This window comes from Cricetulus griseus (assembly GCF_003668045.3).
Source record: "Cricetulus griseus strain 17A/GY chromosome 1 unlocalized genomic scaffold, alternate assembly CriGri-PICRH-1.0 chr1_0, whole genome shotgun sequence".
Classification (NCBI taxonomy): Eukaryota; Metazoa; Chordata; class Mammalia; order Rodentia; family Cricetidae; genus Cricetulus; species Cricetulus griseus.
The window spans coordinates 184,478,400-184,494,855 of NW_023276806.1; the positions used below are offsets into that span (position 1 = coordinate 184,478,400).

A 16,456-nucleotide genomic window follows, 5' to 3' on the forward strand; every position below is an offset into this window, starting at 1 on the left:
GGAAGTCTTTGTTTTTATTTAGTTGTTATCTCTCATGTACTAATTAAATTTCAGGCCCAAACTGTACTTACCTTGAGCACATACAAACCATGTTTTCTGTTTGTTTTTTGTTTTGTTTTGTTTTGTTTTGTTTTAGTGTCCTAAAAGATAAACATATGGCCAAGAAACACATGCTCTGCCAATAACTACTCAATGATGAGCTTTTCCCTTTAACTAGAAGTAGGCTGTCTTAAAATCATCCTCAGAAACTAAATTAAAAGGAGACACCCTCTGTGTCAAGGGCTTTTAGTCAATGAAAATGCTTTCACCAGCTTGTTCCTACTCACCAGAATTCGATATCCATTAAGGTGACTTTGTTTTAAAATGCTATTTATTTTTCCACCCATTTTGCATATATTAATTGTAGAAAATAATGGGTTGCATTATCACATTTCACACACATATTTACACACTCCTTTACCCACGCTGCCCACCCACTTCCTGCTGGTCCCTTTTCTCTTTCCAAATAGACCTCTTCTACTTTCCTGTCTTTTTCAACCTTAATGTGGGTTCTGCATATGAAAGTAAGAAATGTGATACTTGTGGCTCTGAGCCTGACTTATTTCACTTAATGTGATGATCTCAAGTTGTATCCATTTTCTTGCAAATGACACGATTTCATTCTTCTACATAGCTCGACAAAACTCCATTTTGTATATATACCACATGTTCTTCATCTAATCATTGACTGCTACCTCCTAATAGGCCCCTTCATCTTGACTTTCACACATAGTAGTGCAATAATTGTGGACGTGCTGGACCTCTGTGCAATGCTAACTCGAGATTCCCAGAGGTACATGCCCAGGAATGATACAGCTGGATCACATGAAATTCTGGTGTGAGTTTGAGGAACCCCTATCCTGACTTCCATCATGGATGCACCAACCATAGATAAGGACTTCTTCTCGCCTGCCTTCTCACCAGGATTTGTTGCCATTTAGTTTCTTTACAGTAATAATGCATGTATTTCGCTATTGATGTGTTTCTTTGGATCTGACCTAATTTTATTTGATTCCTTCATCAACTACTCAACAGAGCTGAATGGAAATAGACAAAGCTGCATCATGTCATAATGCCTCAGAAACTGTTATGTTGTTATAATCTTTCTTGGCTCCAATGTTTACTTCCAACAAGCAGGACAGTTGGGAGTATGTATGTATGCATGTATGTATGTATGTATGTATGTATGTATGTATGTATATATGTATGCATGCTTTCGGCAGCCTATGTGAGATACAGTTTTGTCTACAGGCTCACTTATAACACCCAAGGCTACTTATAAAACACTAGTATCTTCATTTTCGAAGTATAATGATAAATTTAAAGTAAGGTTTAATGATGACTCATAGCAAGAGTAAAAGTAACATCTCTATTACTACTTGAGGCCTACAGGGGGTCTTAGTCATGCTATTATGTTTAGGGATTCACACTTTATCTAGGATACTCTTTAATGCTCTTGGTGCTCACAGACCAGTAGGACTGGCCCTGCCTGGGATGTCAGGTCATCACAGGCCTATCACATTAGAATCTGAATTTTTAACAAGATGTCCTCTGGTTTGATGTTTGAGACAGTATCCTACACCATGTAATGATATATCCTGCTGTTACGGTCAAATAAAGGAGAGAAATCAACTCCTTCAGAAACAAATTTAGTTTCAGTTTCTTCATTCCACAGGGGTGCTAAGCACATTGCCATCTTTGGGTCAAACTTTTGCTCAAACTTCCCACAAAATAGGATGACAATTCAGATAATTGCTATTACTTTGAACACCAAAATAAGGTTTCGTAACAATATACAGATACTGTGTATATACTCTCCATTTGACAAAAAAAAAAAAAAAAAAACAGTAAGATTAAGGTAAGAATGGACACTATACACAGATTATTATACCATACTTTCTACCTATAGGTTGATGTACTTACATGTCTCTAATAAAGGAACATTTACATGTTCTAGTAAAGGTTTCAACATTAACATCATGACTATTTTTTTAATGTCATTAATACTTTTCTCAAGAGACTGGAACGGAGAACTGTGCTTTGCTAAATTTATTTACCAAGGTTTATTTGGCATCATTGGAGGAAAATAGTTTAGAAAGAAGTTACGCCTAGATCTAGAAAAAGAACCTTTTAAAGACATAGATGTATACAAAGTAGAGTGTACCTACCCTACAACAAGCCTTGCCATGGGAAGAGAGCCCTCTGCCTATATGGCAGAATGGACAATTCTCTCTAGACTAGAAAAGCTCAGTGGGCTCTGACTCCTGTTCTGTGGAGGACTGAGTGAGACATCCTTCACACACTGGTCCCAGTAAAATTCTATCAAGCATTCCAAAAAGTCAAAGAAGGTGTATAAAAATTATCTGACTCTGGCTTGGTAATTATAATCTGATTTAAATAGCATCATGTAAAAAGAGAGTTAAGGAAATAGCATCCTCATGGGATGACCATATGAGTTATCCAGTGTTGGGAGGAGAAACAGTAGAGCCAATACCTAACCACACATCTATAGTCAGAGGGGCCAGAAAAGGAGTCTGTATGATAATGAGAATCTACACATGGAAAGGAAGTGACTCTGCCCTGCTGTTCCACAAAGTGAAAGCTCTACCGACCTAAAAAATCCCCACAGCTGCCACAAGTAGAATGCTCATTCTCACCGAAACTGAAACATTAAGCCATATAAACAGGCTCTCAATGCATGGCTAATTAGTTTCTTCACCAAGACACTGTTCCCTTGAAGCTTTCAGAAAACTATTCCTGAACAAAAGGACATTTTTCTCCTCTCTCAAAGATTGTAACGGTATATATGCAGTCCGTCTTTATATTAAGCTCTGTCTTTGGTCCTGCTGAGAAAGGGGAGTCACCTAGTATTTTCAAAAGATCCTCCATTATGCATTAGAGAAGTAACCTGGAAGGGCGGCTAACATGAAGCACAGCCATTTAAAAACCAAGACCATGTGCCATTCCAGAAGTACTAAGAGCAAATAGAACAGGGTGAGTCTGAAATCAATGTCTTATCCTAACCAGGATGGCTTTTTCTGTCCTAGAATGCCCACTGTTTGAATTTCACTTTTTAAAAGACATCATACAGACTCCAGAGGCCATCGTCTGCCAGAAAGCCTGTGCAAAGGTCAGTCCCAGGCGCCATCTGAATCCTGTTGTTTCTCTTCTGAGCTTCACTGGATCGCCCCTGGCTTGTTTGTGCTGAACCAGGCCAGTTCTATCTTCTCAAATACATCTCTATTCTGTCCCTCATGTGAGATAAAGCATCCAGAAAGAACAATAACATTAAACAAGGGAAACTGAAAAGAATACACTCCTGGAGATAAGACTGATTCATTAGGATGTCAATTCTTTTCACCTATATGACCATTTAGTAATAAAGATTATAAATACTTTAAAAATTCTTCCCTCAAGAAGAAATAAAATGACATACTATCATCCTATTCTGAAATACATAGGAAATAAACACAATTCCTATCATCCCACCTGGATCAAACATCTTTTCTAATAAAAAAATGTGATGCATTATTAATGCTAGGATAACAACTTCAAAATTAAGGTCAAGAGTGATGTTACCATGTTTCAAATGTGATGTTTATCTTTTAATAAAATCCATTTGAATCCAAATCGGACCAAAGAATTCTAAAAACTATAGGACATCACTGACTATGAGATCGACTTCTGAAGCTCTCACCATTTTCACAGAATCCTATGTGGGTCACTAACCACACAGAGCTCCTGAAAAGAAACACAGGGAACAATGGGCCTTTGAAAAAATAGAAGTGTCTTTCAATGCAGCCCTCACAATTGGTCCATCCACTGAGAAGAGCTAAAACTTCGGCAATAATAAACCTGATAGTGATCCTTTAATAATAAAATCCCCTGATTTCATGAAGACCTGCTCTGTACACCTTTCCCACAACAGAGAAGAGTCAATAGTGACTGGGCACTCAGTTGGCCAAGGTGAACAGAGCAGAGCAGCGGGGTGTAAATACCCTGCTGCTTGTCTGCCACCTGAAACAAACCCAGTACTTCCAAAAGCTTTCCCCTGCCAATGTTTTTATCAGGATCTCATTTAGTTGAGGAACTGGCTGCTGGTTGAAATGGGTTTTCAATTGGACAGAAGATAATGTCTTTGGAACACACACCCTCCCAAAGCTTGGCAGATGATAAGCAGAGAAATGGAGCATCTTCTTACAACCTCCTTTTATCCTCTTCACCCCTGTAAAATTAAGAAATGTTCATATATACCCTCTAATGAAGCCAACTGGAGAAGGATCTGAGACATGGTAAAAACGTAGTTGTTAGAAAACAGAGATGGAAACTGAGGGTTTCTAGATGAAGTAACAATGGTAATAATGACGGCCAGATATTACGGAACGCTTCTGTAACAGTTACTATGAAAACTGCCTTTAACATGATTTCTCAGTATCTACAAGAGCCCTAGGTGGGGACAGCGTTATCCAAGTTTCAGAGGTAATTAAACTGACATACACATGAACTAAGCAACTCGTCCAAGGCCATGCAGTGAGTAAACAGGGGATTGGAGGTTTATTGTAGGACCAGACTACAGAGCAGAAGCTCTTGACCACTGTGCACGTGTCCCCGGAGACCTACATCCTAGATGGAATCAACAAAAGACAGGCCTCACCTGCAACATTGCCCATCCCTTTTTCCTCATCTCTCCTGATACAAAAGGAAACGCATATTCAAAGCAGCACAAAGTAACTAGGATGTGGTTTTCTGGCCCATCTCTCCTTCCTCTCTTCCAACTCACCACCCAAGTAAACATTCATTTAATTAATCTACTTCTGAAACTGCCCCATATAAAAATCCAGGCTATAACAGAAAAAAAAAAAAAGAAGAAGAAAGCAGAAGAGCATAAAGCATTAGGAATCATTAAGGACAGGATGCCATGTGTGGTTACAAGCATCCGTGAACCTAACACTTGTGGAGCAGAGGCAGAAGGCCTTAGCTATATATTGAATTAAAAAAGTCAGCATGCAACATGAGATCCTATCCCAAAGAAAACAAAACGAGGAAGACTACAGCTACTTAAAAAGGTGGAACAACTCATGTAGTAAACGCAGCTGTGGTGAATCTTGCTCCTCTATGTATGTTTAGGTGCCTTGAACAGGGAGTTTACAGGAACAGACATGAAATTTCCAGGGATCCAGTACAGAACCTGTCAAATCAGTGGATGGTAAACAGATAGATGCCTCTGGGTGGAGCCAGAACAAGACCTTTTAGAAAGGAATCAACTACTGGAAAAATAATTTGGATTTAAAGGAATCAGTATGTAGAGAAACTCAAGAAAGAAAAACTTTATTGATAAAGGTAAGTTTGCCTATCTAATGAAAAACTGTTTACTGTGATATCAAGCACGTACTGTCTATTCTTCCTGATGAATGCAGAGGCTACCTAGGAGTTTCTGGTTGACTGTCCACTACAAACAGGACTGGGGGCAGAAAGTAGCCCACAGAGAGCATAGGAAACCTAGGTGATGTTTTGGTAAGTCTTTGTTTTTAGAGTCAGAATGAGCGATGCACTGGAAACACAGTAGGTGAGATCTTAATGATGACAAAAGTCACAATCAAGCTTCAGAATGAATATTCCAGCTGATCACTGCTCTCTTATCAGCAAAGAATAGACAAGAAAATCTTAGCAGTCCAAATACTGTGTCCAATCACCAGGGCGTGTAAATAACCCAAATACCAGTGGGTGGTTCTCTGACTGCATTCCTAGTCCTCATTCCTTGCTGTCTCCATGGGCTACTATTTTTAGAAGCTCTAAGTTGTCTACTACAGAGTCCATATGGAAACTTGATTTAGTGACACCCTATACTAAGGAGGAAAACTGCTATCTTTTCCATATTAAAATCAAATCATACCCTCCACAGAACGAAATTTCAATGTATGGTACTACAGCAGTGAACTGTGAAACCATGCTAAGTGAAATAAGCCAAACACTATGTCATTCCCCTTGGCAAGAGACACAGCACCTAGCAGAGGCCAACAGATAGGCACAAAAGTAGAATCAAGGTTATCAAAGGTGAGGGGAAGGGAGAATGGAAGTTATTATTTAGCCACTTGGGATTGTGGGACATTCTGGGAGAGAGTAGGGGTAATTACTACAAAACGTGGAATATACTTAATAATGCCATTGTACTGTAAATCTAAAAATGGTGAAATTAGCAAGTTCTGTGTAATGTGCATTTTAAGTAGCTGAGAGCCCATCCCACGTGAAGAGATGCTCTCATCAGGGACATATGGGGGAGGGCCTAGGCCTGGCCCAGGATGATGTTGTGGAATTTGGGGAGCCCCCGTGGAGGGCACTACCCTCTATGGGGAGTGGAGGGGGGAAGGGGATGGTGGGGGTTGGGGAGGGGAGAAGGAGAAGGGATTGACATGTGAAATTATAATTTGTAAAAATTAAATACAAAATTAAATAATAAAAAAATCAAAGCATGCGTACTTCTTTCACAATTACAAAGTGAGAAAACAAAAATTTCCCACAGAATTTCTCTTAAAAAAATCTTTTTCAGAACAAGATTCCAAGTTCTATGAGGACAGGAACCAGATCAACCTGTTCCGTTCACACCTTAACAGAGTAGATTTTGCCCAAATGTTTGCAGGTAAATGCCTTGCAAGACAGAGGTTCTCCTCAGCAGTCGTTACACTGTTTGCAAAGTTCCAAAGCTTCTTTCTGAGAGAGAACAGAATGGTGCAGATTGCATGGGAAAATGGTAACGTTCCTACACTGGAGCTTCTTCCACTTCCTGCAAGCCTGTCTCCCAATGTTGTATACACAGTGTATAAATAATATGTAGAGAGAGCATATAGATGGTATATAGATGATAAATGTTTGCATGATGAAGACAGGAGTGGAACACTGTAAAATAAAGTTGAATTATTGCTCTATTAGCCTCCTTTTGAAAAATTACTTTTTGCAGATGTTCCATTCCTTCTGGCACAGGATGAAAAACTAAACCTCACAGCTTACACAAAGCGAAGGTAGAAATATAAATAGCTAGAACATATCACTCTCAGAAAAAGACACAGCAAGCAGGACATCCTCTCTATAGAATTAGATAAAATAAATAAATAAATAACAGTTCCTGTTTCCATTTACTTCGGGGAAAATAGTAAGTGATCAAAACACACACAAAAAAAAAATTCAAACTCTCCTTTGAACAAAATCCAAATATTCATTCCTAGAAATCAAAGTCCAGTTTTGCACTTAAATTTTAGTAAGTACAGAGGATCCTCCTCCAGTAAATCACTTTTTGTGAATCCTAAATCCCATTGATGTTTTTCTCACTTAGCTGATAAAGTATTCTTTCTTTGTATCGAAAAATTATATAAAACTAGTTTCTGGCCAAGACGCAAGTTACTGATGATTTGGTCAACAGACATTCACTGACGACAAGGTTCACATTTCAAGTGAACTCCTACGTTCAAGCATACGAAGTGAAATATTTTAAAGCAAAATATCAAGCACTGACATCCTTAATATTCATCACCTACAAAAGCGTGGACCCAGACAAATGCACAGGGTCATCTAATGTATCAGTCTCAGTGTAAACAATATGGAAATACATCCTTCAACTTAGAGCCCTCACTACTTAACACTATACCCCAATTAATAAAACGAATAGAAATCCATCCTCTGTCCAAGGTTTATATTCCAACCTTCATGAGCAGGCAAGCCTCATTTTGGAGTAGTCTGTCTACTACCACAGCCTTTCAAGCATGCAGCGGTTCTCCATCAGCATCTACAATGCTAACAGCCCACTAGTAGAGCCAAGCACTTCAAGCAGAAGTGCATGGAGAATTATCACTTCTATGCGGAAAAGCAGAGCCACTATAGATATAGCGATCTAAATGGCAGCACCCTGACCTCTACTCAGCAGCACACACTGAAACCAGGTGCATTCAGGGCTCAAAGAGGGGAGAGGGTGAGCCGGGCAGCCAAGCAGCCCCAGATCGCTAATATAGTAGAGATATCAATTCCACTCAGGTCCAATCCAGCTAAATTCAGACATCAGTTTACCCAGAGGAAAAGTGGTCTCCTGTCCTTCAGTCGCTTGACTCAGAGGGCATTCAGCCGAGCATAACCAAGCAAAACAATCTGCAAGATCTCTTTAAGCCATAAAATAAAGACTACTTTCCAAAGAAAGCAGACCCGGCTCTGGCAAGGAAGCAGTCACAGAACATTTTCTTCATCTTATGTCTGCTACTGGTGTTTACAAACTACCAGCAATAGCCTGGGGAGCCTCCGGAGACTCCCTGAGTAACCCCATCGGATCCTTAATGTAAATACCCCTTTATCAATCTCTGATGGTTTTGGCAGTTAAATAGAAGCGAGTGAGTAAAATGGCATGCATAAAATGAATCCTTTTCAAGTTGTAAATGAGTGAGTCAGGATTCCGACTTGCCGAGATGCTCCAAATGAAAATCCTTGCTATGATTCCAGGCATGCTCTGTCTTACCGTTCTGCTGTTGTCTCTCTCAAGCCGGATTCACCTGGAACTCTTTAACATATCTCTAGCAATGTGTTTGCACCAGGCCAGCCTCACACAGCAACTGAATTCACATCTTTCTGCACTAGCAGGCTGAAATGGTACGGCCGTACTACAACCAAGAAAGGGGGAAGCATAAGCAGGGGGGAAAAAAATCCAGAAATCACTCAGAGAAGCTGATCTCAGTGGAGCAAGACCCAAAAATGGTTTCAGACGAACACAAAAGACATGCTAATGTTCACTATCAAAAGCTTTAAGAGTTCGATTTTTTTCCCTAAAATAATCTATTTTTTTTCCCTCCAAACAAGATGGACTTGCCTGTGGAGTTCCCAGGAAGGCAGAGTAACGGGGCTCTGCAGCAGCATTGCAGCCAAAGTAACCGTGCATATGCTGTCCAGGCAATTCACAACACACTATCTCTCCAGAAAGCTATTGATTTGCAATGCAGGGCTGCTTCAAAAGCTTATAGAATGGAAGCCAAACAGCTAATGGTGATTGCACAAGAGGAAAACATTTAATCAAGGGATACACCTTATCATGCTCAATTTAATTGTTTAAAAGCACTAGAGATGGCCAGTCAGTGTCCTGGGTGACAACCCCATTAAATAATAATCTGAGGTCCCATAAAAGGCCAAGTTTAGGCTACTATCATTAATGTTGCAAACGCTTGGAAAATGGCTTAATGTGTCTATATGCATACATCTGTCATATGCAAATGAGACATAATGAGGACTTTAAAATTACCATGCCTCAAATATATGAGGTTAAAAACAAAAAATCGCACAGGTGTAGTAGCATTTACGGAACCGAAGTGACAGAATGCATAGTTATGAGCCTGAAGAATTACTGTGGGTTTTGAAGCCATGACACCCTCAAAAGTAAAATATCAACACAAACCAGAGCACACAATCTTTAAGTAAATTGTGCCAAGTCATGCCAGAAGGGGCTGGGTGGCAAAGGAGTACTAAACCGCTACTCTCTTAGCGCCCCCTACAGGAGAGAGGCTAATGTATCCCTCATACTTGTCTTGGAATTTCCTAACCCTGAAAACAGAACCATTAAGGTTCATAAACTAGAGTAAGGTACAGAAAAATTGGAAAATGATTTACACAAGAAATTTTAAAGTGCCATGGTAATCTCACCTCACAAATGTTCAACTGTATGATGAATTTAGTTATGAGAGATGGTAACTATTATGCTAAAGGTGAGTAGGCCATACACCTGAAGCTCTGGGCTTGGGTCTGCATATGGGCAGAAGGCTGAGGAAGAACCATTTGCCCATCACATTCCAGCTTATCCAATGTACCATGTCATCTTCCTGCTACTTCACCCTCATCACTCTGAATGACAGACACATCAGAAATAATAACCTTGATTTCTTTTCTGTAACACAAAAGAAAAGTTCCTGCAAAATCCTACCCAAGACAAATGAAAACAAAAACAAAAACAAAAAAAATGTGTTAAAATAAAAACATGTACTACTCCCTTCTTTACCAACGTTATACACATTCGAGAGCACGAGTGTGCTTTTGTACGTGTGTGTGTGTGTGTGTGTGTGTGTGTGTGTGTGTGTGTATGTGTGTGTAGGTACACAAATATTCTTGTACATTTGCAAGTCAGAAGTCAATTTCAGATGTCATTCTTCAGAAGCCATCCACCTTGTTTTCTGAGACAGTCTCTCACTAACCTGGGACTGACAAATAGTCTACACTGCCTCCCAGTGCTGGGGTTATAAGAACGAACTGCCATGCCTGCCATTTATACAGGTTCAGGGATTGGATTCAGGTCCCCAAGCTTGCATGGCAAACACTTTATGACAGAGCTGGTTCCCCAGCCCAAGTTGTCACCATATCAGAACACTCTAGAATTGCATGAGCACTATGCCTGAAGAGCAGACTCTAATTCCAAATTGTCTTTCAAGACTTGAGATTCTATACAGGATTGCTCATCCCTCCTACCCACAAATACTCCCTTGTGCAAAGCCAGTTGAATCATGTGGGATTTAATTACATGCTGTCTCATAAGGTGCTTTTTTATTATTGGTATAGTCCCTATATTAAAGCCCTTGAGTACAAACCATGCCAATCTCGGGCTTTTTCATTCCCCTGTAACACAAAACGAGGCATCTAAAAAACACTGATTAAATTCTTAAAATAAATAATCAATTTCCCAACTCCACGTTTGGTGCCTAAAATTATCTTGGCAAACTCCCTTCCCATCATTCAATGCTCCCTGAAGTAATCCAGTCAGCTTGGTCACTTCACCATAATAATTTTGGTTTATTTTTCCTGAAACTGTGTGTGAAATATTCTTGTTTACGTAGGTATTCTGTATAAAAATCAAAGGGTTAATGAAAAAAACCCTCTCCTTTTTACTCTTTCAGATATTTATTCCATATATATATATATATATATATATATATATATATATATTGCTTTGTGAACAGCTTATATATGTGGTAAGTTAAGCATGAGATTATCTACAATTATCAAATATCTATGTTTGTGAGACGTTATATTTGCAAGTAGATCAGATTAGATCTCACTCAAAATAAACTTTAGAAAATGGTTTCAAACACTTAATGAACCCTAGCATAAGATGAAGCTAAAGACCTAAAAAACGACTTATGATAATGCAATAAAAATAAGTATGGTGGTGGTGTTTTAAGACAGGGTCCTACTATGTGGCCCAGAATGGCCTTCAGTGGCCTATGAAAATGAGGCTGTCCTCCAATATTTAATCCTCATGCCCCAGTTTCCTGAGTGCTAGACACACGCATCACTCATGAAGCAAGGTTTTGACTGCACGTGTTGGGGTACAAATAACCTCCCTTCAGTAGCTCATGAGGGACCACACAGAGGAAGTAACACAAATCAGAGGCCCAGGAGGGGAAGGGCGCGTGAGGGGCAGCAGGAAGCCTCAGCTGGAAGCTGACTGAGGAGATAGCCAAGCACAGCAGTGGCAACTGTGCAGGCTGGAGCCAAGAAGGATCAATGCCAGGGCATAAGGGGTCCTGGAAAGGATAGCAAGAATTTAGGCGTTCTACCCCATGTGAAGTTGCCATGGAATGCAAAAGAAAAGTCCTATGAGACTATAAGGCAAAAGGCTGGCTGAATGGGATTTTTCATCTTTCAACAAGGAAATTCTGTAGAACACTGACCAGGACAAGGAAGACACGCAGGAAGCAAGGACAAATGTTTACCAGACCTTAAAGAAGGCAGTGGAATTGGGGGTGGGGAGATAAAAGAAGTGTTTCATTACCTGTTGAGTGAACAGACAGGAGGCCTAACAAAAAAGGGAAACTCTGGTGCAGCTCCAAACGTCAGGTATAACAAGGACAAAGTGGGATCATAAACAACAGATAGGAGGGGCAGCTGGAGGGGGAAGCCGTGCTCGGGCGTACGCATGTGTACATATGCAACAGTGTGCTTGCTGCCTCTTACAAACCTTGAGTCGGAGTTTCCTACTATCTGGGCTCAACCAAGATGCGAGTCCACCCAACTTCTTAAGGATATTTTCTCAGTGAGGAGGGAGAGAGGGACTAAGAAAGAGAAATCAAAGAAAAATTCGGCCACCGATAAAATGTTCGTACCCAACATCAGAAACTAGAAGATAAGCAAGCCATTTGTTGCCTCGGGTGGGCAGGCAAGCAGCCACTGACTGGGCCTGGAGAGCAAGGACTCCAGGCAGGGCTGGGCCCCACTGACTGTGCAGTGAGATGTACTTGCAGAGCCTGCTGAGTTCTGTTCAGTTAAGGTAGGCCATTTTCCCCCTCCTCAATGTTTGTGCCTGCCCCAACCATCTTCATCTTTGCTCTACTCTACATCGACCATGGTCTTGCCCAGACAATCACTGGGTCATTCAGCTGGCCCTGGCTCTACACAAAGGGACTTCAGCAACCTCTTCAGCATAGTCTTGCCCTTCCCTCCTTATCACACTTCATTGCTTCTACAAACTAATTTGTTTCGTTTATTTGTTTGTCTCACACCTAACCACACTATAAACCCCTCAGGATCAGGGACTTCCCTGCATTAGTCCTGGGGCTCCCAGGCCCTACATAAATAGGGGCTGGTGACAGGAGTTCAAACAGAGTCTGTGGGTTAGTGTAGAGTAGAAATGAACAGAGAGAGAGCTTGGAGAACGTGTGAAAAGAAAAACAGTGTCAACAAACACAGCTTTATGGTTGGCCATAAAATGGCAGTGCTGGGGTAAGACACCCGGAAATTAATCACTGCTTTCATGCAAAGAAGAATATCTTTATGAGGACAGTGACATGTATCTGAAACCTCACCAGGTCACAGTTGAGGCTACAAAACAGTTGGAAATTCAACGAAAGCAGACAATAAGTCTTGCAAACAAACACCTCATTGGATTGGAAGGGAAACGGGAAATAAGACTGACATATAAAGGCTAGAATCTGGCATCTATGTAAATTCATTTCTGGCAAGGAAACCAAAGTCAGTCCCCTGAAGTGCTTTCACTTACATGAGATTGCTTTTTCCAATTCTGAGATGTCTCAGCGCTCCTTCGTTTTAAAAACTAGGTTATAAGCACTATCTCCATATTGCTCCAGCTGATGATGGGGTCCAGTTGAACATTAGGGAATCACATTCACAGTGTGCATGTAGGGCCAAGAACATCCTGCTCCCAATAAGCCGATATCTATGTAGTTCCCTGCTTCATTTGAGAGTCCTTTCTCTTGTCCACCAGGCTTTCCTGGATGCTCCTCTGAGCATCACCACTCTGTCTCAGGGCAAGCTTTTCTTAGCTATCTTTGCATGGGAACATATCATGGTTAGAGGGCAGGTCTGACTCTTCAAGGCACAGTGGCAAAGAGAGATGAAAATGTGTAATCTTTGTGGTGGTTTTTGTCTATACAGACACACTAGTTGCATGTCACATTACCCAGAGCTATCCAGACACTGCAGAAGAGTGAAACATGAGGAGGAATAAGAAAGAAACAAAGTAATGGAAGATAGGAATCGACGAATGCATTAAACAAAAGTAAAGGAAAAGAAAACATTAACTAAGAAAATTGTTTTAAGGATTAGGTGAGGGCACCAAAAAAAGGTTACATAATGCATTATAACTCTGCCCATTTTATGAGATAATTTCATTAAACCTATATGAGAAAAAGTAGAGTGTTAATTTGAAAAGTGATAAAAGATGGGTATTTCTCAAAGTAAGATGGTTATCAAATTATTTACAACTCTGTATAACCCTAGCAAATTTTATTTAATTTTTTTATTAGAAACAAGCTTCTTTTACATGTCAATTCCAGTTCCCTCGCCCTCCCCTCCTCCCCTACCCCCCCCACTCCCATCCCATCCCCTTTCTGCTCCCCAGGGAGTGTGAGGCCTTCCATGGGAGATCTTCATAGTCTGTCACATCATTTGGAGCAGGGCCTAGACCCTCTCCTGTGTGTCTAGGCTGAGAGAGTATCCTTCTATGTAGAGAGGGCTCCCAAAGTCCATCCATATACTAGGGATAAATACTGATCCACTACCAGAGGCCCCATAGATTCCTAGCAAATTTTAAATGATTAGGCATTTAGGCATTTACAATGAAATACTCATTATACTGACTGTTTTCTTTTTTAATGTTGGTGTTATTTTACCAAACCTAAACATAACCTTTTAGTAAACCTGAAAATTTTACAACTCAATTCTCCTACATCAATGACACTCAGTATGCACAATTTCTATATGTGCATAAAATACTTCCTCAAAATCCTGCAACTTGGGAGGAGCTGTGACTGAGTGTTTAGAAGCCATTCTGTAGCTGCACTCCAACTATCCTTATGTCATTGGTGCCACTTCATGGGAACATAAGGATTGTTCACTTATCTTTGGGTGTCTCTGGATTCTAGGGGGGAAACAAGTGTGACCAATTTTATCAATGAACACACCTCATTCTCTCATGACTAGAAAAATTTGTTTTGAGAAACTTTACCAGCCTATTAAATTTCAACATACAAAAGGGAGACAGTAGGGAAGGAAGATGGAGGGCACTCTCAGAATCCATACGCTCCAAGAAGGAAAGAAAACAAAACAATTCTAACAAACACCAGCATCCTTATCTTTTTTTTTAATTTATCGACTATGTAACATTTTAAGTGATGATTTATGTAGTATATAAGTATAGGGTACAAAGTGATGTTAGGGTTTGTCAACAATTTGTAAAAATATCCAATGAAGCCAAGTAACTATTACTTCAATTAAGAATTTTTGTGGTGAGAACATATGAAATTATCAAATTAGCAATTCTTAAATGTATACTACACTACAGTTTAATATATTCACTGAGCTTTGAAAAAGATAAAAATGAAACCAAAAAGAAAGGAAGGAAGGAAGGAAGGAAGAAAGGAAGGAAAGAAGGAAGGAAAGAAACCCTGATCCTTCTACCTGAGACTGATAAAGGCCCCATCCCTCAGCCTCTGGAAACACTATGTACTTTCTGCTTCTATCAGTTCAATTGTCTTAGATTCCACATATGCATGAGAATGTGTGTTTTCCTGGCTTACTTCATCTAAGCATAATGTTACAGTTCCGTCGTTACTGTAAATTACAGAAATCCCTTCTTTATGCAGACTAAATAGTATTCCATTGTGTATGTACATCACGCTTTCTTTATCCATACATCTATGATCTACATATAAGAAGATTCCATATCTCAGCTTTTATAAGTTGAGCTGTAATGAGTATGTAGTGCAAACAGCGTTTCAAAAAATTGATTTTAAATCCTTTTGGTAAACCCCAACATAATATAGGCAGGTGTATCTCTCCACCTCTGCATTCCCTACAGTGTTGATGGGGTTTGGATGTGACGAGCTCATTATTGCTTCTTAGCTAAAGACTAATCTGTGTTGAAGAAAACATGTCCATATGAAAAAAAAATCTTCTGCTTTCCCACCCTCTTCCATTACCTTCTCTACTATTCTGGTAACAGGGTGTCTGCATCTCAGTCTTTGTCCCTCTTTGCTAAATCTTTACCACATCTGATTTGTATTTGCTTTGAAACATATCGGGTTTCTGTAGACCTGCTATTTATATGGCTTCTACATACACATGCATGCATCCTCACACGCTTACTGTCTATTTGAGTGACATAAGAGCTATGTGGGCATTTTTGCCTATTTATGACCCAGAAGAAAAGCATACAGAGTCCTAATGTGATGCCATGTACCAAGTATATACAATAGTGAGAACTTGAATAAAAAGGTGGTTTGTGTTGTGACCATCTTCACCGTTCAAATGTTTAGAACTAACATGGTGCAAGAAATGAAAATTAAATTATGAAACTTGAATGGCACACACACAGAGCAAAGGAAGGCCAGTCACATTGAGAAGAGACTCCTCTCATGGGTGTGGCTCCAGTGGGAATGAATCCATGACTGTCACGAAGCTCCCTAAGGAGCTACTGCTCATTTTGGTTCCTTTGTTGTTGATCAGTTTGTCATTAAACTTGCTTAGGTTTTTGTATGTGCAAAAAGACAAAGTAATACTCTAGCTCGGGGGTATTGTTAGCTTTGTTGCTTTTAGATTCATTATCCCAGGTTTCTAAAACAGTCCAAAATTTAGGAAAATCTCAAAAGGGAGAAAAATCATCTTAGAAGTATACCAAACAGACAGACGCAAATTACTTTTCATTATATTTGACACTTTTAAATCGAGAAAACTGTCACTGATCTAGTATTTAAGGTATTAGAACGGGGGAGGGGTGTGGCAAGACGGCTCCATGGGTGAAGGTACTTGCTACCAAGCCTAACCACCTGAATTACATTTCTGAAACCAACACAAAAAAGCTGGATGTGGTAGCCCACATCAGAGACCGAGGAATCACCAGAAGCCTGTGGGCCCAGATGGCTCTCAGCATATAGTGCAACAACAGAAA

The 16,456-nt window shown here is 40.0% G+C and overlaps 1 protein-coding gene across 7 annotated transcripts in view; it reads right to left on the reverse strand.

Annotated features, from left to right (window-relative positions):
- Cdk14 (cyclin dependent kinase 14) overlaps window positions 1-16,456 on the reverse strand; it is a 554,492-nt gene that overhangs the window by 441,596 nt on the left and 96,440 nt on the right. The window contains exon 1 of one of the 7 annotated variants that reach the window (XM_035450613.1): window positions 8,534-8,657. The exons of the other annotated variants lie outside the window; for them this stretch is intronic. The gene's annotated coding sequence lies outside the window, so the exon portion shown is untranslated. Of the gene's footprint in view, window positions 1-8,533; window positions 8,658-16,456 lie in introns of those variants that run through there. 7 annotated transcript variants of the gene reach the window in all.